We start from the raw sequence: 27,446 nt of genomic DNA on the forward strand, positions 1-27,446 counted from the left end.
GGGAGAAAGGGTGCTGAAGGCCCGGGCGGCACAAAAGAAGAAGACTGGTAACCCGACGGAGCTGGCATGTTGGCGATGCGGTGAAAAGGGCCACCGTAAAGATGAATGCTCAAAGACTGTTTGGTGCAGTTACTGCAAACACACGGGGCACACAGACAAAGCGTGTAGGAAGAAACGTGGGCAGAATGCTCGCTGCGTGTGTATTCAAGATGGCGGTAACGATGGCGGCAGCAGCCAGGAAAAGCAACAAGGCGACGTGCGGAGAGCAACCGGAGACGACGACTACTCCTTCAGGATGGAGACGGAGGATTTCAGCCTGACAGCGCAGCAGACACAGCAAAAGGGAATGATCGTGGACACAGGTGCATCATCCCACATCATCAATGACAGAAGGCGGTTCAAGAGCTTCGTCACTCGGCAGCGACTTCACGCCAGAAAAGCACAGCATGGAGTTGGCGGACGGTAAACGCGTTTTTGGACTGGCACAGGGAGATGCACAGGTACGTCTAATAGACAATGGAGGGCAGCGGTCTACAGTGACTTTGAAGAATGCTTTATACATTCCTTCCTTTCCACAAGAACTATTCTCGGTAAGATCTGCTACTAGTAATGGAGCCAAAGTATTCTTTGAGGAAGGCAATAATGTTCTTGTGGCACCTGATGGTAGAATTTTTGACATTAATGTGCACAACAGGATGTACTATTTGCAAACAGAATGGGATGAACATGATGTGTGTAATGTCAGCCATGATATTGAGACGTGGCACGAAATAATGGGGCATTGCAATTCCGAGGATATACTGAAATTGCAGAATGTGACAGTAGGCATGCACATCAAAGGTGCTAAACACAGGCCGGAAAAAGAATGTGATGTATGCATCAAGGGAAAATTCACACAAACAAGAAACAGAAATCCAACTGACAAGGTGAAGACACCACTTGAATTGGTGAACACGGATTTAGCTGGTCCAGTAAACAATGAGTCAATTGAGGGTTTTAAGTATATGCAATCTTTCACAGATGTATATACAGGTGCGGTGTTTGTTTACTTTTTGAAAGCAAAGAGTGATGCACTTCAAGCTACAGAAAAATTCTTAGCTGATGTAGCACCTTATGGCACTGTGAAATGCATAAGGTCTGACAACGGAACCGAGTTCACCAACAAAGAGTTTAAAGCTCTACTAAGAATGAACAAGATCAAACACGAAACCTCTTGCCCTTACTCCCCACACCAGAATGGGGTAGCCGAGAGAGAATGGCGTACTCTTTTTGAGATGGCCAGATGTAAGCTCATCGACAGTAACTTACCCAAGAGCCTGTGGCACTATGCTGTACTGGAGGCAGCATATACAAGAAATCGGTGTTTCAATAAGCGAACGGGCACCACCCCATACACAGCATTGACAGGAAAAGAATGCAATCTATCCAGGATGCACAAATTCGGGTCAATATGCTACGCATACCAACAAGACAGGGCTAAACTGGATTCAAGGTGTGAAAAGGGACACTTTGTAGGACATGACAAAGAGAGTCCAGCTTTTCTAGTTTACTATCCCAACAAAGGGAAAGTACAAAAACACAGATTGGTAAAGTTTGTCACCAAGACCACATGTGAGAGCGAAACACAGACTCAACATCTAATAATGACACCCGATGCAACTTGTAGCAACAACAAAACAACACAACCGAATGTGAGCACAGACAGACAAACTGATGGTCCAAAACCACTGGAGGATGATGGTGAGAAGCACCCCAAGGTGACACCACATGTCTCATGCAGTGGGAGATATCCGACTCGGGAACGCAAACCCCCGGGGTATCTACAAGACTATACCCAAGATGAAAGTGAGGAGGATGACAGTACACTCACTAGCATAGATTATTGCTATCGGGCAGTGTGTGATATACCTCAGACATTTAAAGAGGCCATGGCATCAACTGTGTCAGAAAAATGGAAACGAGCAATGGATGACGAAATAAAATCCTTAGAGGAAAACCAGCAGAAAGCCGCTCAAGATGATTTGATTCTACATCAAATGGATGTTAAAACAGCTTATCTGCATGCGCCCATCGATCGAGAAATATACATGGCACAGCCTGAGGGCTATGAGAAAGAAGGAAGTAATCTAGTTTATAAACTAGAGAAGTCCATTTACGGTTTCAAACAATCTGGACGTAATTGGAACGTATTACTTCACAAATACCTAATAGAGAACAATTTTACTCAGAACCCGGCAGACCACTGTGTCTATACCAAAGAGACTAAAGAAACAGGGAGGGTAATAATTGTGATCTGGGTGGACGACCTTATTATTGCTGCCAAAGACACAGAAAGCCTAAAGCAAGTGAAAAGCATGCTTTCCACCAGGTTCAAAATGAAGGACCTCGGCAAATTGAAACGTTTTCTTGGCATGGACTTCAGTCAGTCTGAAGGATGTGTAAAAGTGTCGCAAAACGAATATGCGGAAAAGATCTTAAACCGTTTCGATATGCAACAATGTCGAACTAGAGAAACACCATGCGAACAAAAATTATACTACTGTAGTGATTAGAACATAATTCACCCACGGAACGTTGGGACGAAGGGGGAGTTTGTTGGGATGAAAGGATGAAAGGATGAAAGGATAAAAGAACAAAATGTTGGTAGGTCTGTGAGCCTCGCGCAGAGTGTGTTGTTGTTGCTGTTAAACGATGAGAAGCTGATATCAATAAACCGCCGGTCTTTGGCTCCGGACTTCAACACTCTGCCTCCGACTCCCGTCACTGCTCGCTACATTGGTGACCCCGACATCCGCCTCGTTGACGTTTCCGAGGCTGAGAATTTGATCGAATTGAGCGACATGGCGAACTCCGCTGGTCTCAAGTTACCGGAGTTTTGGGAGTCGGCCGCGGCGACGTGGTTTGTACAAGCTGTAGCTCAGTTTGCCATCCGTGGAATTACGGACGATTCCACGCGCTACTACCACGTCGTGTCCGCGCTCGGGAGCTCCACGGCGGCCAGAGCTACGGCGCTAGCGAACACTACCATCTCCGAGCCACGTGATCTGGCGGAGGAAGCTGACCGCTTTTTCCTGGCCACCTAGCGTCACAACCACGAGGTCTTGGCCTCTGCACGCGCCTTCCCGGTCCCGGCGGCCGCAACGGCACCTCATAAGGTACGCGCTGCCGTGGATGGCCGATCGGCCCCTGGCTTATGCTATTTTCACGCACGTTTTGGTACCAAGGCGAAGAGGTGCCGCGCCCCTTGCTCCTTTGTTGCGTCGGGAAACGGCGACGCCTCCACTCAGTTGCAGCTGTGAGTGGGGGCGCAGAGTGCTGCTGTTTATCATGGACACCCTCTCCAGACTCAAGTTCCTCTGTGACTCCGGCGCTCGCAGAAGCGTGTTGCCTGCCTCGGCTGAAGATGCTGCCGGGGGCACTCACGGCCCGCACCTGTCAGCGGCCAACGATGCACCGATCCGGACCTACGGCACTAAGACAGAATGTGTCTTTGGTGTGCCCTCCAGCCAATACCTCGGCCACCTCATCAACGAGGACGGCGCCACCCCGCTCCCGGCAAAAGTGGAAGCTGTTGCCGCTTTTCCTCGACCCCGGACGGCCCAGGGTCTTTGGGAGTTCCTCGGGATGGTGACTTTTTACCACAGGTTCGTCCGCCTCTTCCGCTTCATCCTGGAGGGCCGTGAGTTCACGGTCTTCGTCGATCACATGCCGCTCGCCTTCTCCATGTCGAAGTTGTCCGAGCCGTGGTCCGCGCGGCAACAGCGACAGTTGTCGTTCATATCTGGATACACCACGGACATCCGACATATCGCTGGCAAGGACGACGTGGCCGCGGATTGTCTGTCCAGGGCAGCCGTCAACACGGTACAGCTGGGCCTCGACTTTTCCCGGATGGCGGCCGACCAGGCTTCCGACCGTGACACCCAGTCGCTTCGGGGCTCCGACACCGGGTTGCAAGTTAAACCGGCTCATGTTGACCTGGCCGGACCCTTGGACGTGCCCCGCGTCCCCGCCGCGGCCGCCCCCCTGGGCTGCGCCTTGTGGACCGTGTGGGGTCCCTTCCAGTTGTTCCTGCATCCCCGCCAGTTGGTGCGCGGGACTGTTCTGGTGTTTCTGCTGTGTCCCTCCCGCCCTCGCTCCCTGGGTCCTGTACCCGCAGGGGTCGGGCAGTTTTGCCGCCCCGTCATCCGGAGTTTGATTGTGGGTGAATTCTGGGGGGGCTTGTGTAGTGATTAGAACATAATTCACCCACGGAACGTTGGGACGAAGGGGGAGTTTGTTGGGATGAAAGGATGAAAGGATAAAAGAACAAAATGTTGGTAGGTCTGTGAGCCTTGCGCAGAGTGTGTTGTTGTTGCTGTTAAACGATGAGAAGCTGATATCAATAAACCGCCGGTCTTTGGCTCCGGACTTCAACACTCTGCCTCCGACTCCCGTCACTGCTCGCTACACTACAATGAAAATGCTCCAAAAATGGCCGATGTAAAAATGTATAGAGAAGCTGTAGGCAGCCTCATATATTTGGCCACCTGTACACGCCCTGACTTATGTTTTGTGGTAAGCCGTTTATCACAACATTTTGCTGAACCCACAGATGAGCACTGGGTCGCGGTAAAACATGTTTTGCGCTATCTCAGAGGCACAACTGACAAACAGCTCTGTTTCAGGAAGAGCGATGAGGGTCTTGGCCTTCGAGCTTATAATGATGCAGACTGGGCATCGGATGCTACTGATAGACGCAGTACCACAGGATATTGCGTTAGTATGGCTAAAAACAGCGCGCTGGTCTCATGGAAGACCAAGAAACAACAAACGGTAGCACTATCAACATGCGAGGCCGAATATATGGCTTTAGCCCAAACAATACAGGAGTGTATTTATTTGGAACAACTGTTAAGGGGCAGGTTCACCAAAGTGGAGAAGAAGAGCATCAGGGGCCGTGGCTACGACACGGATTCTATTGACGATGACTGAGGGACTTTGACAGCCATCTTGGTTTCTCTTTCCGGGCTACCTCCTTTCTAATGTTTCTCAGCTGGCCCTCTTTTAGCATTTGACCTTTTTTTTTTTAAAATATGATTTTCAAGGGCTCTGATTTGTGAGGTCAATCAAGGGACCATTGCACTTGTGAAGAACCCCGTATGTAGACAGCGATGTAAACATGTCGACATGAAGTATCATTTCATTAGGTCCATCATAAAAGATGAAAAGATGTCACTTGTTTATTGTCCCACAAATGACATGACTGCTGACATGACTAAACCTGCCTCCAAAGCCAAATTGGGAAGATTTGCAGTAGTCATGTTTGGTGTTTAAAGGTTGACATTAGAAATGTCGTGTTATGTGATGTTTTGAGAACTGTACAGTTTACAAGTCATCATAAGTGGGAGTGTTAAGTGTATTGTATGATCGCTTGTAACTGTCAAGTTAATTTGTTGCGGGACGTGTTGTCGCCGCTAGATGATGTCATCGACGTTCTCGAATGTTCTCGAATGTTCTCTCCCCCGCCCCCCGTTGTTGTACTTGTTTGATGGTGAGCAGACGTGTGTTGTGTGCTGACTGAATAAAGAACGTCCTTGTTGGAGAGACAACGAAGCTGCCACTTGTCTTTATGAATCTTTCTTCTGCTGCAGGAGGCAAAAGAGTGTAAGCTTCCATTACCACATAACGCTGAATTTTATCACACACAGTTATGTTATATGTTTTATAGACATTTGGACCATCAAAGAGGGTAAGGAGGGCCGAGGGAGACGACGAGGAAGAGAACGTGGTGTCTGGTAACGTACAATTATGTCAGCATGGAAAAATAATCAGTGTTGCCACAGTTACCTTGAAAAAGTAACTTAGTTACTTTACTGATTACTTGGTTTTAAAAGTAACTAAATTGCGTTACTGATTACTTGATTTTAAAAGTAACTAAGTTAGATTAAAAGTTACTTTTTTAGTTACTTTCAGCAGCTGCCGATAACACCATCTCAACATAAAAATAATGCAGTAGAAACGGAGTTCCAAATACTTTATTGAAAGTGCATTTTTAACATGAAAATAAAGTTTTTTTTTTAATGAAAAACAAAATAGGCAGTCTCTCTTGACTTCTTGTAACGTAAATACTTTTTATAAAACAAAAAATAAAAATCTATCCAGGTTGAAAATGAAAATCCCCTAAATTCCTCTGTTTGTTTGTTCCGCTATTCCAGTGTGTACACATGTATCAGTTTAAATATTTATTAGTAGTTATTGACAGTTATAATTGTTTTTTGGTTTGTTTGTTTTTTCTCTTCAAAATAAGCATCAGGAAAACAAAAGGTTGATAATTTAATGTTAAATATAAATATTTAACCTTTAGACAGACACCAACACAATTAAACAGAATATTTGCACATTGTGAAGTATTTCAGAAACATAAATTTAAGACATGAAATAAACCTACCGTCCAGCCAAAAGAAATATTGTAACGTGCGGGGTATGGATGGACCCAAAAGCGGAGGAAACAGGCGGGAAGACAGACAGGTAAGATGATGTAAGGAACTTTATTCACTATGACGGGGAAGGACGAGACAAGACGGAAGGGGAGTAGACTGGGCTGTACGTAGACACGGATCATGGCGGATACTTGGCGTGGCGTGATGCAGAGACTTGGCGTGGCGTGATGCAGAGACTTGACGTGGCGTGATGCAGAGACTTGGCGTGGCTGACTTTGACGACTTGGCGTGGCTGACTTTGACGACTTGGCGTGGCTGACTTTGACGACTTGGCGTGGCTGACTTTGACGACTTGGCGTGGCTGACTTTGACGACTTGGCGTGGCTGACTTTGACGACTTGGCGTGGCTGACTTTGACGACTTGGCGTGGCAGACTTTGACGACTTGGCGTGGCAGACTTTGACGACTTGGCGTGGCAGACTTTGACGACTTGGCGTGGCAGACTTTGACGACTTTGCGTGGCAGACTTTGACGACTTTGCGTGGAAGACTTGGCGTAGAAGACTTGGCGTAGAAGACTTGGCGTAGAAGACTTGGCGTAGAAGACTTAGCAGACTAGGCATGGAAGACTTAGCAGACTTGGCGTGGAAGACTTAGCACAGAAGACTTGGCGTAGACAACTTGGCGTAGAAGACTTAGCAGACTAGGCATGGAAGACTTAGCAGACTTGGCGTGGAAGACTTGGTGTAGAAGACTTGGCGTAGAAGACTTGACGTAGAAGACTTGGCGTAGAAGACTTGGCGTAGAAGACTTAGCAGACTAGGCATGGAAGACTTAGCAGACTTGGCGTGGAAGACTTGGCGTAGAAGACTTGGCAATAAGACACCACTGTGACCAGACATACAGACATTCAAACAGCAAACAACAAACATCAAACATCCAAACAACATCGAACAATGCTCCCACAACCGCGTGAGACAAACACCACTCCCTTATACTAACACTAATGACAATAACAGAACACACCTGGGAGACACAGCAGGGAGGGGGAAACCAATCAGCAATACACACCAGGAAGGGAAGACACAAGCAGGTGGACAAGGTTAACCATAACGAGACTGGGGAAGAAGACAGGAACACCCAACAACCAACACTCACCAAAATAAAACACAAACACAAACAAACTGAAACGTGACAAATATGAAGCCACCTTATGGAACAATAAATCTATCAAACACATTTTAACCACTTAATATATGCAAAAATATTTCCAAAAGTTCATTTCCCTTTTTAATCAACCATTTTTGTATTTAACAATTTTTTTTTCTTTTGTCATCACTTTCATTTTTGGTTAATGTATGACATCTTTTTTTGTTTTTTTAATCTGAGACACGATGATGACCACAGAATCACTACTGTTTATATTTTGTTTTTTGGGCTGTCGTAATCGCGGGCACGTCTCAGTTCTCCTATCTGCTGCTCATGCTAGTTGTAGACATTGACAGGGAGCCACAAACTGAGAAATGAGATACTTGCAGTGTGCTTTTAGCTTAGCTGGTGTGTTGGCTGTGGGACATACCTGTGTCGTTTGAATCCATGCATTGGATCGTCACGGGAGTTATTCTTTTTGGCTCGCGCGCAGTACCAACGCCGGCCCGGGACATACAAGTGCACCGAGAGGACTCGATAGCCATGGGAAATACCGAGATGTACGGCACCGGCTTCTGCTAACTGTCTCCATTTGTATGTTGTCACTCGTTGCGCGCGCGCGCCGCGCGCCGTGTCGCGAGCACGGAAACACGGAAGTAGCTTGAATGGTGATGCTACTGAAATGTAAACAAAACAAGTAGAGCACGGCGCAGAACTCTTGCTATTGTTATGAAAACCATAAAGCCTCACTCGCAACCGATACGGTCGTTTAGCTCCCCTTGACGAACGATGGTTCGGTCGAATCGTTTTTTTGTTCCACCCCTACTGAAAACGTAACTTGTCTGACGTCACTCCCCCTGGCGAGAGGGCGGAGACGACCTCATCCCATAATGCTTCACGGACCAGTTGAGGATGGAAATAAATTATTTTTTTTTACCACTTTTATGGTCCATAATGCACACTTTTTTTGTTGTGTTGTGTGCCTGTTGGTTAATAAAACTAGTAGTAAAAGTATCATCACTTTTGTTTTGAATGTGCAAACCATTCATGACCAGACCATGGCTGAATTCAGTGTGGTGATCAATGACTTCTGCCTCATCTTCGTAGTTAGCAGTAGTTGTTTGTGACTGTTACAACAGTGAGATAGTTTGCCTTCTTCATGAAAATGTGGAGTAACGCATTGATTCTCTGGACAGTAACTTTAATCAGACTACTTTGTAGAATAAAGTAACGCGTTAGACTATTAGTTACTTTAGAAAGCAACTTTCTTGACTAACGCGTTACCGGCAACACTGAAAATAATCCATTCGAGCATGCATGTGAATGGCTCAAAACATACCTTTGCTTGGAATATGTGGTATTTAGATTACATCGTTTGCTGATTTGTTTAGTATATCGTACAAAATAATGATGTGAACTGAACTACACATCGGCAACTTAGACTCGTAAATCCCCCCGTGTCTTGTTGCTACTAACCACTCAGAAAAGTGCTGCTTCAAAAACATTTGAAACCTTTACTCAGATATCGATTTGTCACCATGTTGAACAATTGTACCTAATAAATATCACTAAGCAACTTAATTAGTTTTGATTGAAGATACAACAGCTTCCTTGTACTTCGATGTGCAGGAATTTACATGGCTTTCACAAATAGTCTTGCTCATGTAATGTGTACTTCATTGGCTCAGTGACTTTCAGTTCATTGTTTGGTACCTCATCTGACATACAATCGTTACCTTCTTGCAGAGACTCGTACAGGAAATGACCTTGGAGGAACATGAAGATATCCAAGTCCAGCTGATAGACTGACACCAAGAAATACTCAGCACCACCATGATTTTCCTGTACCTGGATCCCAGACTGCAGTACCTTGGTGGACTTGTGGCAAATAAGTGACACTTTCTGTCAGGCCTGTGGGCCCAGCCCGCTGAGTGTGTGTGTGTCTTCCAGGTGTGGTGCATTGGAGTCAAGCAGCAGGTGTGTCCAATTAATCAGCAGCCTACTTAAGCCAGCCTCTGACTCCACCACACCGCCAGATCGTCACAACTCCTGAACGAGTTTGTACATCCAGCTAGACCTTGAACCTTGAAACTTGAAATCAACTTTTGCTTACCTTTCCTGACTCGCATTTCCGTACTCCTTTTCAGCCTGTCGTCCCGCCCGCAGACCCTGACCTTGACACACATCTTGCCAACCAGAACCAGCACCAAACGGACTGCAACCTCTTTCTGGCCGTCCACTATTGTAATAAAACTTTGCCAACTCATTCATTCTGTTTTTCTGCATTTGGGTCCCCACCCCGCACCGGAACCATGACACTTTCCCATATCCTCGGACAATACAAAGGTTCTTTACCTGGCATATAATTACTCCATGTATGACACTGGTTTGTTGTAGTTTGTATAACGTGTATATTGTTGTGTGTTAATTTGTACATTTTCAATAACTAAAAAATACTATTTCCTTTGGCGTCAACATGCAGTGTTCATTCGACACCTAACCTCTCACTATTTTACATGTCCAGAAATGTAAAACATCAAAAGCCTGGAGAATTATTGTAAATGCTTGCAATGACAAGGAATTCTTCATTGGCCAATGAATGTAAGGTACAGTACATGAAAATGAATAAATAAAATAAAGTAAAATAAAACTCTACATGAAATGAACAAATTAACTTGGAAAAAAAAAATGCTGTTAGAATATAATGAGCTACATGAATTGCAGTTGTTCCAGAAATTTACCAATACGCTGTGCATTTCAATATATGGAAAATAGACATACAGGTTTGGGCCAAAAGTAGTGTTACAAATATAGTACTGTGCCACAGACAAGTGGTTTGGCACTGTTACATTAGTGCTGTATTTAGTGTATAATTGTTTTGTTTATTAATATACAAACTTAGTTTTTCATTGTATGTATTGTATAAGTAGAAAATAAATGGAGGTTTAATAAATATACTGTCAATTTATTGAAGTACAAAAAAAAAGGGTGGGAATCTTAACAGTCTTGTCAGTTGGCTTTATATTTACTTTCAGCCTTGTTGAATCATTGTCACGTGTGTTGTGTTTCCTTGTGTTTTGTTGATACTTTGAGTTATAGTATTTACAATATTTGGCTTTTAGTTTAGTGTTTCCAACAGCAATTTTATTTAATAAACTTGTACAACTTTGTTTAGTACACCTTCTTCCCCTCCTATGTTCTTGGGTCCACAATTGAAAGATAAGAGATATCCTAAAGCCCGTAATGGGTTTTCAACACATCTTCATGTGTTTACTTTAATTTTTTTTTACTGCCATATTTGTATTGTTTTGTTGTTGTTGTTTTTTTGTTGTTTTTTTGGAGCATTGTGTGTAAATAAACGAACAATGAATTATTTAAATATTTACGCCACATCATCTGATATTCTTTTCTTTGGAAATTGCAAATAGCCTACATAAACTGTGCAGTCTACTACTAATATTTTTTTTGTTTTTGTTTCAACAGATGAAGAGGGCCCATCCAAATTAGGGCAGATTCTATCATTCGCAACTGGTGCGTCAGTTCTTCCGCCCATTGGCTTTTCCCCATCACAATTAGTCACATTCATTCATGCAGATGATGAAGACCATAAATCATTTTTTTTCAGTAGCCAACACCTGCATAAATTCATTAAAATTACCCATAGCTCTAACCTACCACATATTCAAGGAAAATTTTGATTTTGCTCTGGGCAACACTCATGGTTTTGGGAGACCATGAGGTCTTCCACAGAGCTTGGTTATGTTGTAGCTGTTTTTACATCAATGAAATTATTAATTAAACGGAAATTACTTTTGTTTTATCTAAAGTCCCGTTGGGGTGTTTTTTAAAGCGAAATTTACCACCGAGCATACCAACTGGAGTTACCCCGTTCATTTTGGAACAACAGGCGTAGGAAATGCTGTGCATTGACCTAATCACAGACCTGCGCAGCCTTCAATGTACGTTCAAGGCTCAAGTGCGGTCAAAAAAAAATAGTGCGATTAATCTGCGTTAATACGTGATTAATGCGACAATTTTCTGTGATTAATTAATCTGTTAACGCCTTAACTTTGACAGCCCTAAAAATAACACGAAATAAAATTAATTTGAGTAAATATAAGTAGATAAGTATACACGCAAGTAAAATACTAAAAAAAAAAAAAAAAATCTTTATCAGTATAGAAATAAAATAACACAAAATACAGAAGGCACCATAAAAAAAGTAAAATGATGTGAAGTCTCATGCTGAGTCAAAGATCAAAGAATAGAGATGTCTGGCAAAAATGAAAGGAAATTTTGTCCATATCGTACAGCCCTAATCCAACACGCAAATGAATGATGAATTGTAGCAATACACAGTATGCAGTTAACAGACCCAAGCAGTCACACATAGACAAAAACAACTGTGGACCATAAAATTATTTATCACTAAAGAAGTTGCAGTACAATGTGAGTTGAATTCTCTTTTTTTATTGCCAAGTTTGTTAACTCTTTGCAATCCGCGGACGAACTAGTTCGTCACGTGACACCCGGTGGCCGGATGCCAAGATGCCGAAGGATTCCAGCGGGTGTGGTGGACTCCAGAAAGACCATGGCCATGGCACAGGCTCCCTAGAGTGAGCCTAAGATCTTTTTTTGAGGACTGGAAATTCTGCCCGCCAGCTGGAAAAAAAAAAAAGTAACTTTAGGAAGAAGAAGGTGTTATAACATAGAATTTAATAACTAAATGTAGTTCTTAAGGGCTATAAGAGATCTTAACATAATTTTTCCATTGTTATGGTTTTTGGATGTATATGATACACAGTATTAATTTGAGTCAGTAAGAGGCAGTGTTGCCTGTACTCAAAAAAATTACGTGTTACTCAAAAAAATTGCTTTCCAAAGTAACTATTAGTCTAACGCGTTACTTTATTCTACAAAGTAGTCTGATTAAAGTTACTGTCCAGAGATTCAATGCGTTACTCCACATTTTGATGAAGAAGGCAAAATATCAATAAACAACTGCCGCTAACTATGAAGATGAGGCGGAAGTCATTGATCACCACACTGAATTCAGCCATGGTCTGGTCGTGAATGGTTTGCACATTCAAAACAAAAGTGATGATACTTTTACTACTAGTTTTATTAACCAACAGGCACACAACGCAACAAAAAAAAGTGTACATTATGGACCATAAAAGTGGTAAAAAAAAAAATATATATATATTTCCATCCTGGTCCGTGAAGCATTATGGGATGAGGTCGTCTCCGCCCTCTCGCCAGGGGGAGTGACGTCAGACAAGTCACGTTTTCAGTAGTGGACCGGATATCGCGTGGCTGTGAATCGGTTGCGAATGAGGCTTTATGGTTTTCATAACAATAGCAAGAGTTCTGACAACATGCAACAGTGGAGACAGTTAGCAGAAGCCGGTGCCGTACATCTCGGTATTTCCCATTGCTATCGAGTCCTCTCGGTGCACTTGTATGTCCCGGTTGGTACTGCGCGCGATGATAACTCCCGTGACGATCCAATGCATGGATTCAAACGACACAGGTATGTCCCACAGCCAACACACCAGCTATGCTAAAAGCACACTGCAAGTATCTAATTTCTCAGTTTGTGGCTCCCTGTCAATGTACAAAACTAGCATGAGCAGCAGATCGGAGAACTGAGACGTGCCCGCGATTACGTCATCAAACGCAAAATGAACGACAGCCCAAAAAACAAAATATAAACAGTAGTGATTCTGTGGTCATCATCGTGTCTCAGATAAAAAAAACAAAAAAGATTTCATACATTAACCAAAAATGAATGTCATGGCAAAAGAAAAACAAAAACTGTTGATTAAAAAGGGAAATGAACTTTTGGAAATATTTTTGCATATATTAAGTTGTTAAAATGTGTTTGATAGAATTATTGTTCCATAAGGTGGCTTCATATTTCTTTTGGCTGGACGGTAGGTTTATTTCATGTCTTAAATTTATGTTTCTTTTTTTTTTTTTTTTTTTTTTTTTTCTTTTTCTTTTTTTTTTTTCTTTTAAATTTATGTTTCTGAAATACTTCACAATGTGCACATATTCTGTTTAATTGTGTTGGTGTCTGTCTAAAGGTTAAATATTTATATTTAACATTAAATTATCAACCTTTTGTTTTCCTGATCCTTATTTTGAAGAGAGAAAAAAACACAAAAAAACAAAACAAATTATAACTGTCAATAACTACTAATAAATATTTAAACTGATACATTTTTCAGTCATATCGCCCAGCCCTTTGTTGCGGTATATTTAAATAATTGATTCAAAATATAAAAATATTGAAGACATATTTGTTGTTGTTCACATTTGTAGATACTGTAAAAATGTGTGGTGTTTTAAGATTAATGTTTATAAGCAACAAATGTCACTATAAGTTGTGAATATTGAAATTAATCGTATCGAATCGAAAATTGTATCGTTCCCAAACTTAATCGAACCGAATCGAACCATTCTGTTCTGAAAGATAATCGTTTTTCAGTCGAATCGCAACCTGCGTATCGAGATACATATCGAATCGGCCTAATTTCAGAGTTTCCCGCCCTTAGTTTTCAGCATGCACGAGTCGACTCAAGTGTACACACTGGAATAGCGGAACAAACAATAGAGGAATTAACTCTTTGACTGCCAGCCACTTTCGGAAAAGGTAACCCCATAGTGCCAGCTGATTTACAGAATTTTACCGATCTTTCAAGCTCCACAGAAAATGTTGTGTTAGGACTATGGAAACGCGGATACTACCAAATGAAAGATTGAAGTCTCATCTTTCATCTAAAAAAAAAAAGTTTGTTTTTGTCAGTCTGCTTCTGCATGGACTGATTTGCGTAGAGGTTGGAAGGATGAACGATGTGCTGGAGAAGTTCATCCGTGATGAAGAGCTCCAGGATGTCAGCTGGCAGGTGGGAATTCAGCTCTGCTGCAGCATCCCTTGGTCCTGGTTTTGCAGCAAAGGGGAAGATGGTTGGCTGACAGCCAAATTCATCAACTTCATGCCAGCCAGAATCTTTGGGATCTGCAAATATACATTTCAATATCATACTAGAAATGCCATTTCTGGGGAAATGGCGTGTGAAGGCTCGAGAGCTGAAGGAAAACCTGTGTAATGATGTTGAATCATACTTAAAGATACTAAATGATATTTAATAATGTTGAATGATATTGAATGTTGAATCATACTTAAAGATACTGAATGATATTTAATAATGTTGAATGATATTGAATGATGAATGACGTTGAATCATACTTAAAGATACTGAATGATATTTAATAATGTTGAATGATATTGAATGATGAATGATATTGAATGATGTTTCATGATGTTGAATGATATTGAATGATGTTGTATGGTACTGAATGATACTGAATAATGTTGAATTATGTTGAATGATATTGAAGGATGTTGAATGATACTGAATGATGTTGAATAATGTTGAATGATACTGAATGATATTGAATGATGTTGAATGATATTGAATGATACTGAATGATGGTGAATGATATTGAATAATATTGAATGATATTGAATGACATGGAATGATATAAAATGACCTGGAATTTGCTGAACATGCTAAAGTTGTAATGGTTTGAATTCACCCAGAAATCTTGAAGCAGTTGAAGGAAGAAAAATAGCACAAAATAAAAAAAAAAATAAAAAAAAAAAATCAGCAAGAAAACAAAGAAGTCAAGTAAGCAATGAAGAAACTAGCAAGTAATCGGGTAAGCAATGGAGTAAAGTGAGAAGAATTAAGTAAGCAATGAATTTGGGAGTGTAGAACTGAATAGCAATGGTGTAAAGAGTGGGAAATTAAATAAGAAATGGAGTAAAGATTGAGGAATCGAGTAAGTAATTAAGTACTTTGTGCCCCTCGGTTGCGCGTTCGCAACACGGACCAAACTCAAGTGCAAAATTCTGGAAGTCCGAAGTCCCACCTCTTCCGTGGCATATATCCCATTCCTATACAAAAGTGATCGGAGGCAGTGACCTCCCACCACAGTCAAAACATTTAACATTTTTCCACACACAATATATTTAAAGATCCTCATTTTAAGTGAGCTTTAACAATAATAATAATAATAACTAGAGCTGCGAGCAGCTATAAAGGGCCCTCGCAACCCGGGCCACGTTGGGGTACTTGCACGTCGGGGTACTGGCACGTTGGGGTACTGTCAAATAGGACAAGCACCATCTAAAATGTTTTTGACAAGCCTTGTGTGTGCAAAGTTGAATCAAAACGCAAAATATGGTGCGCAATTCCCAAAATAAATTCAAAATGGCGGACTTCCTTTTAGGTTTAGCATACGGCTACAGAATACTTTTTGTAGGTCTTAAGCTAATAGGTATGCCTCCCAGTTTTCACAAATCTAGGTCAAGTCATCTTTAGTTGTGTATCGCTTGAATCATACAATTGGAAATGCTCCATAAAAATGCATAGAGGGCGCTATTGAGCACAACGTTGGGTTACTTGCACGTCAGGATACTGGCACGTTGGGGTACTGTTACATGGAACAAGGACCATTTAAAATGTTAGTTTTTTCCATGCCTTGTCTGTGCAAAGTTTAATGAAAAAGGCCAAAAATGATGTATAATTCCCAAAAAAAATCAAAATAGCGGACTTCCTCTTTGGTTTGGCAAATGGCTACATAATACTTTTTTGTAGGTCTAGCATAATCATACAATCGGAAATGCTTCATAAAAATGTCTAGAGGGCGCTATTTATTGCAAATTGCACAATAAATCTCTGAAAATTCATGTTCATGACAAGTCTGATGTGTTTGCAAAGTTTCATGAGTTTTCATGTGTATAAAAAAAAAAAAAAAAAACAGCACTTGACAAACAATGCATTGCTATGGCAACAGCGTGTTACAAAATAAAAAACTTTCGATTACTTTGCATCTTAAACATCTTAAGATGAAACACACCAAGTTTGAAGACAGTCGGATAAATTTTGTAGGAGGGGTTCGTTAAAATATGACCCCTGAAAAAGGCCACAAAAAATGGCAACAAATCCCATCATAAATCAAAATGGCAGACTTCCTGTTTGGTTTAGCACATGGTTCCAAGAGACTTTTTTGTACATCATGGGCTCTTATGTATGCCTGCAAATTATCATAGCGCTAGGTGAAACGTACAACCGGGAATGCTTCGTTAAAGAGGAGTTTTTTAGCTCAAAATGTGATGCCCGGCCCCTGGGGGACTTCCTGTTGGGTTTAGCACATGGCACCAAGAGACTTTTTTGTACATCCTGGGCTGTTACATATGTCTACAATTTTTCGTCGCTCTAGCTGCTTCGTACAACTGGGAATGCTTCATTAAGAAGGATTTTTTTCCTTTGCAAAAAGTGCATGCCACGACAACAGCGTGCGACGAAATAAAAAGCTTTCAATAACTTTTCATCGTCAACATCTTAAGATGAATCACACCAAGTTTGAAGATGATCGGATAAACTCTGTAGGAGGAGTTCGTTAAAATAAGACCCCTATGAAATGGCCAAAAAAATGGCAACATGTTCCAAAGTAAATCAAAATGGCAGACTTCCTGTTAGGTTTAGCATATGGTCCAAAAGGAGTTTTTTGTACCTCGAGGGCTGTTACATATGTCTTCAAATTTTGGTCACTCTAGGTGAAACGTACAGCCGGAAATGCTTCATTAAGTAAAAATTTTGAAATGCAAAATTTGATGCCCTGCCTCTGGCGGACTTCCTGTTAGGTTTAGCATATGGCACCAACAGGCTTTTTTGTAGATCATAGTCTGTTACATATGTGTACCAATTTTCGTAGCTCTAGATTAAACGTATAACCGGCAATACTTCAGATGAAACATGCCAAAGAATGAAGACAATCTGATAAGTTTTGTAGAAAATATGAGGCCTATAAAAGGCCCCCAAAAAATGGCTACAAATAGCAAAGTAAATCAAAATGCCGGACTTCCTGTTTGGCTTAGCATATGGTTCAAAAAGAGTTTTTTGTACCTTGAGGGCTGTTACATATGTCTTTAAATTTTGGTAACTCTAGGTGAAACGTACAGCCGGGAATGCTTCATTAAGTAAGAATTTTGAAACTCAAAATTTGATGCCCCGCCTCTGGCGGACTTCCTGTTGGGTTTAGCATATGGCACCAACAGACTTTTTGGTAGGTCATAGTCTGTTACATATGTGTACCAATTTTCGTAGCTCTAGGTTAAACATACAACCGGCAATACTACGTTTAGTAAGAGTTTTGAAACTCTAAATTTGATGCCCCACCGCCGTCATATAGTATGTCGAAAACTTTAGATTTTTTACCATGGTGTTGTCCCAGGTCTTGAGATGGTACATCCCAAGTTTGAAGTCAATTGGATTAACCGTGTAGGAGAAGCAGGCAAAAGTATGACCCCTGTAAATGTGCAAAAATTGGCCAAAATTGGACATTTAAATACTCATATCTCACTTCCTGTCTATTTTAGGGTACACACATCAAAGAGGTTTTTGTTCATCTGGATGTGCTACAGGTGCCACACAATTTTCATAGCCGTCGGACAATCGTAGCGGGCCAGGGATCTGTTTAACCTATGTAGGTGGCGCTATGGAGCCATTTTTCTGTTATCACCTATGGCGACTTTAAAATATCAAATTTTTCGCCAGGCCTGACGTGTGTGTAAAGTTTGGTGAGTTTTCGTTCACGTTTAGTGTCTCAAAAATGTGATTGTTTGCGGAAAAGAATAATAACAAAAAATAAAAAGAAGAACTAGAGCTGCGAGCAGCTATAAAGGGCCCTCGCAACCCGGGCCACGTTGGGGTATTTGCACGTCGGGGTACTGGCATGTTGGGGTACTGTCAAATAGGAAACCATCTAAATTGTAAACGTTTTTGCCATGCTTTGTGTTTTAAAGTTTCATGGAAAGGCCAAAAACGATGCACAATTAACAAAATAAAATCAAAATGGATTGGCACATGGCTATATAGAATACTTTTTGGATATATTCGGCATGCCTGCCAATATTCACACATCTAGCTGAATCATATAATCGGAAAGACTTCATAAAAATGTCTAGAGGGCGCTATTGAGCCATTTATTACAAATTGCACAACAAATCTCTAAATAAAATATTCATGTTCCAGACAGGTCTGGTGTGTGTGCAAAGTTTTGTGAGTTTTCACCCATATTTAGACTCTCAAAAAAGCATTTTTCTTCACAAACAATGCATGGCTACAGCAAAGGAGTGTGACAAAATAAAAAAATTCAATAAATATCTTAAGATGAAACACGCCAATGAATGAAGACGATCTGATAAGTTCTGTTGAAAATATGACCCCTATAAAAGGCCCCAAAAAATGGCTACAAATACCAAAGTAAATCAAAATGGCAGACTTCCTTTTTGATTCAGCATATGGCTTTAGAAACCTTTTTGTAAGTCTTAGGCTGATAGGTATCCCAATTTTTACAAATCTAGCTGAATCATAAAACACAAAACATTTGCAAAAGCTTCATAAAAATGTCTAGAGGGCGCTATTGAACCATTTATTGCAAATTGAATAATAAATCTCTAAAATATTCATGCTGATGACAAGCCTGATGTGTGTGTAAAGTTTCATGAGTTTTTGCACATGTTTAGACCAAAACAAAAAAGCAGCATTTTACTTGGCAAACAATGCATCGCCATGACAACGGCGTGCGACAAAATAAATAACTTTCGATAACTTTGCATCTTAAGCATCTTAAGATGAAGCACACCAAGTTTAAAGACAGTCGGATAAATTTTGTAGGAGGAGTTCGTTAAAATATGACCCCTAAAAAAGGCCACAAAAAATGGCTACAAATCCCAACGTAAATCAAAATGGTGGACTTCCTGATTGGTTTAGCATATGGCTCCAAGAGACTTTTTTTGTACATCCTGAGCTCTTATGTTTGCCTGCAAATTATCATAGCTTTAGGTGAAACGTACAACCGGGAATGCTTTGTCTGTTTAATCAAAACGCAAAATATGGTGTGCAATTCGATGCATTGCTATGTCAACAGCGTGTGACAAAATAAAAAACTTTCGATTACTTTGCATCTTAAACGTCTTAAGATGAAACACACCAAGTTTGAAGACAGTCGGATAAATTTTGTAGGAGGGGTTCGTTAAAATATGACCCCTGAAAAAGGCCACAAAAAATGGCAACAAATCCCATCATAAATCAAAATGGCAGACTTCCTGTTTGGTTTAGCACATGGTTCCAAGAGACTTTTTTGTACATCATGGGCTCTTATGTATGCCTGCAAATTATCATAGCGCTAGGTGAAACGTACAACCGGGAATGCTTCGTTAAAGAGGAGTTTTTTAGCTCAAAATGTGATGCCCGGCCCCTGGGGGACTTCCTGTTGGGTTTAGCACATGGCACCAAGAGACTTTTTTGTACATCCTGGGCTGTTACATATGTCTACAATTTTTCGTCGCTCTAGCTGCTTCGTACAACTGGGAATGCTTCATTAAGAAGGATTTTTTTCCTTTGCAAACAAGTGCATGCCACGACAACAGCGTGTGACGAAATAAAAAACTTTCAATAACTTTTCATTTTCAACATCTTAAGATGAATCACACCAAGTTTGAAGATGATCGGATAAACTCTGTAGGAGGAGTTTGTTAAAATATGATCCCTATGAAATGGCCAAAAAAAATGGCAACACGTTCCAAAGTAAATCAAAATGGCGGACGTCCTGTTAGGTTTAGCATATGGTTCAAAAAGAGTTTTTTGTACCTCGAGGGCTGTTATATACCTCTACAAATATTGGTAACTCTATGTGAAACGTACAGCCGGGTATGCTTTGTTAAAGAGGAGTTTTTTAGCTCAAAATGTGATGCCCGGCCCCTGGGGGACTTCCTGTTGGGTTTAGCACAGGCCACCAAGAGACTTTTTTGTACATCTTGGGCTGTTACATATGTCTACAAATTTTCGTAGCTCTAGCTGCTTCGTACAACTGGCAATGCTTCTTTAAGGATATTTTTTTTTCCTTTAAAAACAGTGCATGCCATGACAACAGCGTCCGACGAAATACAAAGCTTTCAATAACTTTTCATCTTCAACATCTTAAGATGAATCACACCAAGTTTGAAGATGATCGGATAAACACTGTAGGAGGAGTTCGTTAAAATAAGACCCCAATGAAATGGCCAAAAAAATGGCAACACGTTCCAAAATAAATCAAAATGGTGGACTTCCTGTTAGGTTTAGCATATGGTTCAAAAAGAGTTTTTTGTAGGTCATAGTCTGTTACATATGTGTACCAATTTTCGTAGCTCTAGATTAAACGTACAACCGGCAATGCCTCGTGAAGTAAGAATTTTTAAACTCTAAATTTGATGCGCCGCCGCCGTCATATAGTATATCAAAAACTTTTCATTTTTCACAATGATGTTGTCCCAGGTGTTGAGATGGTCCATCCCAAGTTTGAAGTCAATCGGGTTAACCGTGTAGGAGAAGCGGGCAAAAGTATGACCCCTGTAAATGTGCAAAAATTGGCAAAAATTGGACATTTAAATACTCATACCTCACTTTCTGTCTATTTTAGGGTACACACTTCAAAGAGGTTTTTGTTCATTGGGATGTGCTACAGGTGCCACACAATTTTCATAGCCGTCGGACAATCGTAGCGGGACAGGGATCCGTTTAACCTATGTAGGGGGCGCTAAGGAGCCATTTTTCTGTTATCATGTATGGCGACTTTAAAATATCAAATTTTTCGCCAGGCCTGATGTGCGTGTAAAGTTTGGTGAGTTTTCGGTCACGTTTAGTGTCTCAAAAATGTGATCGTTTGCGGAGAAGAATAATAATAAGAACTAGAGCTGCGAGCAGCTATAAAGGGCCCTCGCAACCCGGGCCACGTTGGGGTACTTGCACGTCGGGGTACTGGCACGTTGGGGTACTGTAAAATAGGACAAGGACCATCTAAAATGTTTTTGACAAGCCTTGTGTGTGCAAAGTTTAATCAAAACGCAAAATATGGTGCGCAATTCCCAAAATAAATTCAAAATGGCGGACTTCCTTTTAGGTTTAGCATACGGCTACAGAATACTTTTTGTAGGTCTTAAGCTAATAGGTATGCCTCCCAGTTTTCACAAATCTAGGTCAAGTCATCTTTAGTTGTGTATCGCTTGAATCATACAATTGGAAATGCTCCATAAAAATGCATAGAGGGCGCTATTGAGCACAACGTTGGGTTACTTGCACGTCAGGGTACTGGCACGTTGGGGTACTGTTACATGGAACAAGGACCATTTAAAATGTTAGTTTTTTCCATGCCTTGTCTGTGCAAAGTTTAATGAAGAAGGCCAAAAATTATGTATAATTCCCAAAATAAAATCAAAATAGCGGACTTCCTCTTTGGTTTGGCAAATGGCTACATAATACTTTTTTGTAGGTCTAGCATAATCATACAATCGGAAATGCTTCATAAAAATGTCTAGAGGGCGCTATTTATTGCAAATTGCACAATAAATCTCTGAAAATTCATGTTCATGACAAGTCTGATGTGTTTGCAAAGTTTCATGAGTTTTCATGTGTATAAAAAAAAAAAAAGCAGCACTTGACAACTGTTACATGGAACAAGGACCATTTAAAATGTTAGTTTTTTCCATGCCTTGTCTGTGCAAAGTTGAATGAAAAAGGCCAAAAATGATGTATAATTCCCCAAATAAAATCAAAATAGCGGACTTCCTCTTTGGTTTGGCAAATGGCTACATAATACTTTTTTGTAGGTCTAGCATAATCATACAATCGGAAATGCTTCATAAAAATGTCTAGAGGGCGCTATTTATTGCAAATTGCACAATAAATCTCTGAAAATTCATGTTCATGACAAGTCTGATGTGTTTGCAAAGTTTCATGAGTTTTCATGTGTATAAAAAAAAAAAAAGCAGCACTTGACAAACAATGCATTGCTATGGCAACAGCGTGTTACAAAATAAAAAACTTTAGATTACTTTGCATCTTAAACATCTTAAGATGAAACACACCAAGTTTGAAGACAGTCGGATAAATTTTGTAGGAGGGGTTCGTTAAAATATGACCCCTGAAAGTTTTTCCTTGCCCGGTTGGAGGGTTAGATCAGGGGATGTCGCAACTTGTTTGTGGTTAAGTGCTGCAGAAGTAAATGTGTCTTAACAACCTCATGATTGAATGTGTTTTCAATTCTCTAGGATGTGATTGGATTGTATCAATTAAATGTTCTTATAACTGATTCAGTGAGTAGTAAAAATAGTGTGTCAAGTATAATGACATGAAATATAAGGAATACAAAAAACAAAACAAGAACCCTCTAAATTACACATTTTGTTCCAGGCTTTATGTGCGTGCATAGTTTGAGTATACACCTAGGTTTAGGCCAGGAGTGTTCAAACCTTTTGCAAAGAGGGCCGGGTATGGTAAGGTGAAAATGTGTGGGGCCTAATCAACCATTTAGTTTAGCCTGACATATTTTTTTTACATGCATATGTAAATATATATATGTGGACAAATGTGTACATATGTCTACAAATTTTTGTAGCTCGAGCTGCTTCGTCCAACTGGGAACGCTGCATTAAGAAGGATTTTTTTTTCCTTTGCCAACAGTGCATGCCACGACAACAGCGTGCGACGAAATAAAAAGCTTTCAATAACTTTTCATCGTCAACATCTTAAGATGAATCACACCAAGTTTGAAGATGATCGGATAAACTCTGTAGGAGGAGTTCGTTAAAATAAGACCCCTATGAAATGGCCAAAAAAATGGCAACATGTTCCAAAGTAAATCAAAATGGCAGACTTCCTGTTAGGTTTAGCATATGGTTCAAAAAGAGTTTTTTGTACCTCGAGGGCTGTTACATATGTCTTCAAATTTTGGTCACTCTAGGTGAAACGTACAGCCGGAAATGCTTCATTAAGTAAAAATTTTGAAATGCAAAATTTGATGCCCTGCCTCTGGCGGACTTCCTGTTAGGTTTAGCATATGGCACCAACAGGCTTTTTTGTAGATCATAGTCTGTTACATATGTGTACCAATTTTCGTAGCTCTAGATTAAACGTATAACCGGCAATACTTCAGATGAAACATGCCAAAGAATGAAGACAATCTGATAAGTTTTGTAGAAAATATGAGGCCTATAAAAGGCCCCCAAAAAATGGCTACAAATAGCAAAGTAAATCAAAATGCCGGACTTCCTGTTTGGCTTAGCATATGGTTCTAAAAGACTTTTTTGTACATCGTGGGCTCTTATGTATGCCTCCAAATTATCATAGCGCTAGGTGAAAGGTACAACCGGGAATGCTTCGTTAAAGAGGAGTTTTTTAGCTCAAAAAGTGATGCCCGGCCCTTGCGGGACTTCCTGTTGGGTTTAGCACAAAGCAGCAAGAGACTTTTTTGTACATCGTGGGCTGTTACATATGTCTACAAATTTTCGTAGCTCTAGCTGCTTCGTACAACTGAGAATTCTTCATTAAGAAGAATTTTTTGCCTTTGCAAACAAGTGCATGCCACGACAACAGCGTGCAGCGAAATAAAAAGCTTTCAATAACTTTTCATCTTCAACATTTTAAGATGAATCACACCAAGTTTGAAGATGATCGGATAAACTCTGTAAGAGGAGTTCGTTAAAATAGGACCCCTATGAAATGGCCAAAAAAATGGGAACACGTTCCAAAGTAAATCAAAATGGTGGACTTTCTGTTAGGTTTAGCATATGGTTCAAAAAGAGTTTTTTGTACCTTGAGGGCTGTTACATATGTCTTTAAATTTTGGTAACTCTAGGTGAAACGTACAGCCGGGAGTGCTTCATTAAGTAAGAATTTTGAAACTCAAAATTTGATGCCCCGCCTCTGGCGGACTTCCTGTTGGGTTTAGCATATGGCACCAACAGACTTTTTTGTAGGTCATAGTCTGTTACATATGTGTACCAATTTTCGTAGCTCTAGGTTAAACATACAACCGGCAATACTACGTTTAGTAAGAGTTTTGAAACTCTAAATTTGATGCCCCACCGCCGTCATATAGTATGTCGAAAACTTTAGATTTTTTACCATGGTGTTGTCCCAGGTCTTGAGATGGTACATCCCAAGTTTGAAGTCAATTGGATTAACCGTGTGGGAGAAGCAGGCAAAAGTATGACCCCTGTAAATGTGCAAAAATTGGCCAAAATTGGACATTTAAATACTCATATCTCACTTCCTGTCTATTTTAGGGTACACACATCAAAGAGGTTTTTGTTCATCTGGATGTGCTACAGGTGCCACACAATTTTCATAGCCGTCGGACAATCGTAGCGGGCCAGGGATCTGTTTAACCTATGTAGGTGGCGCTATGGAGCCATTTTTCTGTTATCACCTATGGCGACTTTAAAATATCAAATTTTTCGCCAGGCCTGACGTGTGTGTAAAGTTTGGTGAGTTTTCGTTCACGTTTAGTGTCTCAAAAATGTGATTGTTTGCGGAAAAGAATAATAACAAAAAATAAAAAGAAGAATAATAAGAATTCCTTGAAAAACAATAGGGACCTCGCAGCGGTCGCTGCTCGGGCCCTAACTAGAGCTGCGAGCAGCTATAAAGGGCCCTCGCAACCCGGGCCACGTTGGGGTACTTGCACGTCGGGGTACTGGCACGTTGGGGTACTGTAAAATAGGACAAGGACCATCTAAAATGTTTTTGACAAGCCTTGTGTGTGCAAAGTTTAATCAAAACGCAAAATATGGTGCGCAATTCCCAAAATAAATTCAAAATGGCGGACTTCCTTTTAGGTTTAGCATACGGCTACAGAATACTTTTTGTAGGTCTTAAGCTAATAGGTATGCCTCCCAGTTTTCACAAATCTAGGTCAAGTCATCTTTAGTTGTGTATCGCTTGAATCATACAATTGGAAATGCTCCATAAAAATGCATAGAGGGCGCTATTGAGCACAACGTTGGGTTACTTGCACGTCAGGGTACTGGCACGTTGGGGTACTGTTACATGGAACAAGGACCATTTAAAATGTTAGTTTTTTCCATGCCTTGTCTGTGCAAAGTTTAATGAAAAAGGCCAAAAATGATGTATAGTTCCCAAAATAAAATCAAAATAGCGGACTTCCTCTTTGGTTTGGCAAATGGCTACATAATACTTTTTTGTAGGTCTAGCATAATCATACAATCGGAAATGCTTCATAAAAATGCCTAGAGGGCGCTATTTATTGCAAATTGCACAATAAATCTCTGAAAGTTCATGTTCATGACAAGTCTGATGTGTTTGCAAAGTTTCATGAGTTTTCATGTGTATATATAAAAAAAAAAAAGCAGCACTTGACAACTGTTACATGGAACAAGGACCATTTAAAATGTTAGTTTTTTCCATGCCTTTTCTGTGCAAAGTTTAATGAAAAAGGCCAAAAATGATGTATATTTCCCAAAATAAAATCAAAATAGCGGACTTCCTCTTTGGTTTGGCAAATGGCTACATAATACTTTTTTGTAGGTCTAGCATAATCATACAATCGGAAATGCTTCATAAAAATGTCTAGAGGGCGCTATTTATTGCAAATTGCACAATAAATCTCTGAAAATTCATGTTCATGACAAGTCTGATGTGTTTGCAAAGTTTCATGAGTTTTCATGTGTATAAAAAAAAAAAAAGCAGCACTTGACAAACAATGCATTGCTATGGCAACAGCGTGTTACAAAATAAAAAACTTTCGATTACTTTGCATCTTAAACATCTTAAGATGAAACACACCAAGTTTGAAGACAGTCGGATAAATTTTGTAGGAGGGGTTCGTTAAAATATGACCCCTGAAAAAGGCCACAAAAAATGGCAACAAATCCCATCATAAATCAAAATGGCAGACTTCCTGTTTTGTTTAGCACATGGTTCCAAGAGACTTTTTTTGTACATCACGGGCTCTTATGTATGCCTGCAAATTATCATAGCGCTAGGTGAAACGTACAACCGGGAATGCTTCGTTAAAGAGGAGTTTTTTAGCTCAAAATGTGATGCCCGGCCCCTGGGGGACTTCCTGTTGGGTTTAGCACATGGCACCAAGAGACTTTTTTGTACATCCTGGGCTGTTACATATGTCTACAATTTTTCGTCGCTCTAGCTGCTTCGTACAACTGGGAATGCTTCATTAAGAAGGATTTTGTTTCCTTTGCAAAAAGTGCATGCCACGACAACAGCGTGTGACGAAATAAAAAACTTTCAATAACTTTTCATTTTCAACATCTTAAGATGAATCACACCAAGTTTGAAGATGATCGGATAAACTCTGTAGGAGGAGTTTGTTAAAATATGACCCCTATGAAATGGCCAAAAAAAATGGCAACACATTCCAAAGTAAATCAAAATAGCGGACGTCATGTTAGGTTTAGCATATGGTTCAAAAAGAGTTTTTTGTACCTCGAGGGCTTTTATACACCTCTACAAATGTTGGTAACTCTATGTGAAACGTACAGCCGGGTATGCTTTGTTAAAGAGGAGTTTTTTAGCTCAAAATGTGATGCCCGGCCCCTGGGGGACTTCCTGTTGGGTTTAGCACAGGGCACCAAGAGACTTTTTTGTACATCTTGGGCTGTTACATATGTCTACAAATTTTCATAGCTCTAGCTGCTTCGTACAAATGGGAATGCTTCTTGAAGGATATATTTTTTTCCTTTAAAAACAGTGCATGCCATGACAACAGCGTGCGACGAAATACAAAGCTTTCAATAACTTTTCATCTTCAACATCTTAAGATGAATCACACCAAGTTTGAAGATGATCGGATAAACACTGTAGGAGGAGTTCGTTAAAATAAGACCCCAATGAAATGGCCAAAAAAATGGCAACACGTTCCAAAATAAATCAAAATGGTGGACTTCCTGTTAGGTTTAGCATATGGTTCAAAAATAGTTTTTTGTAGGTCATAGCCTGTT

General features: G+C 40.5%; 1 long non-coding RNA gene across 1 annotated transcript in view; it reads left to right on the forward strand.

The window, feature by feature from the left end:
- LOC144007448 (uncharacterized) overlaps positions 1-27,446 on the forward strand; it is a 224,785-nt gene that overhangs the window by 164,725 nt on the left and 32,614 nt on the right. The window lies entirely within an intron of this gene.

The sequence above is a fragment of the Festucalex cinctus genome, chromosome 19 (genome assembly GCF_051991245.1).
Source record: "Festucalex cinctus isolate MCC-2025b chromosome 19, RoL_Fcin_1.0, whole genome shotgun sequence".
Lineage (NCBI taxonomy): Eukaryota > Metazoa > Chordata > Actinopteri > Syngnathiformes > Syngnathidae > Festucalex > Festucalex cinctus.